This window comes from Silene latifolia, chromosome 6 (genome assembly GCF_048544455.1).
Source record: "Silene latifolia isolate original U9 population chromosome 6, ASM4854445v1, whole genome shotgun sequence".
NCBI lineage: Eukaryota > Viridiplantae > Streptophyta > Magnoliopsida > Caryophyllales > Caryophyllaceae > Silene > Silene latifolia.
In genome coordinates, this window is record NC_133531.1 from 78,704,868 (window position 1) to 78,708,457 (window position 3,590).

Sequence of the window (3,590 nt, forward strand, 5' to 3'; positions counted from 1 at the left end):
GCCCCTATCGGAACCCGAACAATCCAACGGTCGTTCCAACGACGAATGACCAAATCGTCCCGGAAATAGACACTCAACCAAAGGCTCCTGAGAATTCAATCCTCAAACAACTTCAGAAGGCAAAAGCCGAGATCTCGATCCGCGGCGATCGCAACGTCCTTTGAGCATCGACAGGCTTTGCTACAGGCCTTGGGAAAATTAACTGTGCCCTCCACCTCTTCCCCCGAAGAAATAGTGGCACATATGACAATGGATGCCCCTGACTTGAACAACCCAGTCGTCTTTTCTGACGAAGATATCCCTCCCTTCGAAGCCAATCATAATCTTGCCCTGTACATCACCGTACAATGCCTCAAGAAGAATGTGCCCATGGTCCTTGTAGATGACGGATCCGCGGTGAATGTCATTCCCCTCAAGACTGCTCACAAGCTGGGTATTAAGGAAGCTAATTTGGTCCCAACAAATCAAGGAGTACGCGCCTACGATGGCACTCGTCGCAAGGTCGTGGGGCTCATCACTCTGACCTGTTAGAAATCATATTTTAAATATCACATTGATGTGACCATAATTAGCGCATATTTAGCCCCCGAATTAGCCTTGTTCCCATGCTTTTTAGTGCTTATTTGGGTCATTTCTTATCTTTAGTTCTTTGTTTTGCATATTCTTTGAGATTTTGATCCCTTGGTAGGAAAGGAGTAAGAATCTTGCATTTTCATGGCAAAACGAGACTAAATTGATCGAATTCAATGACCAAGCATCAAGGAGAGACAAGATTAGAAGGCCTTTGTACATATTATAGTAGAAGAGCAATGTTGAGAAAGGATCCTTGAGTCCCCAAGGAATTTATGAAGAAAAGGGAAGAAAAGAAGAAGATATGTTGTTGAGTGACAATCCGAGCGGATTGTCACCAATCCGTCCGTCCCTTGCACCGCACAATCCGAGCGGCTTTGCTCTAATCCGCTCGGATTCCACCTCCACAATCCGACCGGATTCCCTTGAATCCGCTCGGATTCCAACGCCGATTCCGCCCGTCCCGACCTTATTCTCGCCCGGATTCCAAAGACAAAGACGATTTCCTCTTCTCCAAGCTACAAAGAAAGAAGCCCTTCTCTCGAAAAATACCGGCTCCTCCTTGCTCAATCTAAAAAGTGTAATTACTAGTTTAGCCCTTAGTTAACCCTAATGCATCCTCCCTAATTTCCACTATAAATACCCCATTAGTCTAATTAGAGGAGCATGTTCTTCTTATCAATAATTAGAGTAGTTAATATCAATCAAATCTCTCTTTAGTATTGTAATCAACAATTAATCAAGTTCTAATACAAGTTTTATTTCCTTAATCTCTCTTTTGTTCATCCTTTATTTTGGGTAATTGAAGATTATTTGGGTTATTATTGGGAGATTGACAACCTCTCAATCAAGCATTCAAGTACTTCTTTTATCTTTGCTTTATTATTGGAATCATTAGTAGGTATAATCTCTTAATCCCTTTTTAATTATTGTTAATTACTTTCATTTATTCATCATGTTTCATATTGTTGGTATGATTGACAACCTTGCTAGCATGATCAACATGATAATGAGTGAGTAGTCTCTTAGCTAGGGTTTAATGGGTGATTAGGGGAAACCAACATGGGGAATGATTCATGCTTAAATTAATATGCTTTCATGTTTTATTTGCTTGCTTGTTTTGATCTCAACTCATGCACATGTTATATTTGATGAAATGCTAAGCCTATGAATCCTTGCATTTACTATCATCTTCTATCTTTTCAATGAGACTTGTAAGACATAACCCAACTCGAGTCTCATTAGACCATGCATGTTGTTGAGTAAGGAAGATTAAGTCGACTTGTAGGTGTTGTACAATCTAATCGATTCGGCCCGGGACCCAAACTTTCCTAGGATTGTAAGATATAACCCAACTCAATCCATCACAACAATAATTGCTTGCTTATAATTTGAGAACATGTTTGTATGATCATGTCCCATGATTCCCCTATGATCCCATGACACCCTAGTGCCTTTAATCAATTGTTTACACCCCTTTAATTCATCTTGCTTGTTTATTTTCATTGCTATTTTAGTTTAGTGACCTTCTACATCAACCCAATTTGTGACACCCCTTAGACATCACTAGTTGCAATAGAAATCTCATTTCAATACCCGTCCCTTGGGATCCGACCTTTACTTGCCTCTTTACTAATTGTAGAGTTGTTTGTGAAGTTATAAATTGTGTTTTGATTCGACCGTGACCCAACGACCACATCTTAATTTGTGAACACGAAACGGACTCGCATAAAAAATGGCGCCGTTGCCGGGGACGGTGTTTGTTTGATTTAGATTTCTTTTTATTGTTATTAGTTGTGTCTTTCTTCGCCTTGGGGAAGTAAAAGTCCTCAAGGTTTGTTCTAATTGTTTTCGAGTTGTTTGATATTTTGCATGTCTAGAAGGTTACAAGGTGATTTGTTACCTTTTGACCGTGAAATCGAAAGAACCTTGACGAACAATAGGAGACTTGTTAGGAGGAATTTAAGAGGTATTAGTGAAGTTGTTCAACCCACTAGTGAGTTTGTCAATCCTTTCGCAATAGAAGGAGAAGAGAACCCATTACACAATACCCCACAAAATCCACCTACAATGCCTAAATTCTCGTCACACTCCGTACCCACCGAGGAGAATCTACCAAATGGTACTCCTACACCGCAACATCTAACCGGAAATTTTATTGCCAAGTCCGCCTTCATCCAATTAGTTGAGAGGAGCCAATTTGGGGGGATGCCTAGTGAAGACCCTCATTCTCATATGGAAACCTTTTGCGACTATTGTGATGCAATCTCTCAAACGGGCGTGACTCAAGACCAAATTAGATGGGTCTTATTTCCTTTTTCCTTAATCGGCACCGCGAAGCAATGGTTGAAGGGCCTTGATAAGGCCACCCTCGGAATAGATTCTTGGAAGAAGTTGGCTCTAGCTTTTTACAAAAAATTCTACCCACCGGAAAAGACTAACATGCTAAGAGCTCAAATTACGGGTTTTAAGCAAAGGGATGAAGAATCTTTGTATGAAGCTTGGGAGCGGTTCAAGGGAATTTGTCGCTCATGTCCTCACCATGGACTTAGCGAATGGTTTTTGGTACAACAATTTTGGAATGGTTTATATGAAGATTCTAGGAACATTCTCAATATGGGATCAAATGGAATGTTCACCGAAGTTGATGACAATCAAACATGGAACAAGATTGAGTAAATGGCGGTCCATAACTCACAATATAGTAGACCTCGCAAGGCTACTAGAGGAGGAAAGCATGAAGTGGACTCCGTTACTCAATTGGGTGCTCAACTTAGTGCTCACATTGACACAATCAACTTGAAGTTTGAACAAGCTATGACTAGACTTGAGGAAAACTCAAAATCATCAAAGCATCATGTTAATGCCATGCCGGCATCCTCATCAATCCCAAGTGGGATATGTGAGAATTGTGGAACTTTGGGACATGACCAAGGCGAATGTAGGGGAACAAATGAACAAGTGAATGCTTTCCAAGCATACAAGACTGGTACCCCTTATTCCAATTTTTACAATGAAAA

At 40.7% G+C, this 3,590-nt stretch overlaps 1 non-coding gene across 1 annotated transcript; it reads right to left on the reverse strand.

Moving 5' to 3' along the window:
* Positions 1–3,012: 3,012 nt before the first annotated feature.
* On the reverse strand, positions 3,013–3,119 carry LOC141589060 (small nucleolar RNA R71). Its single transcript, XR_012520014.1, has one exon. It is a non-coding gene; the product is annotated as a small nucleolar RNA R71 (small nucleolar RNA).
* Between the last annotated feature and the right edge of the window lie 471 nt (positions 3,120–3,590).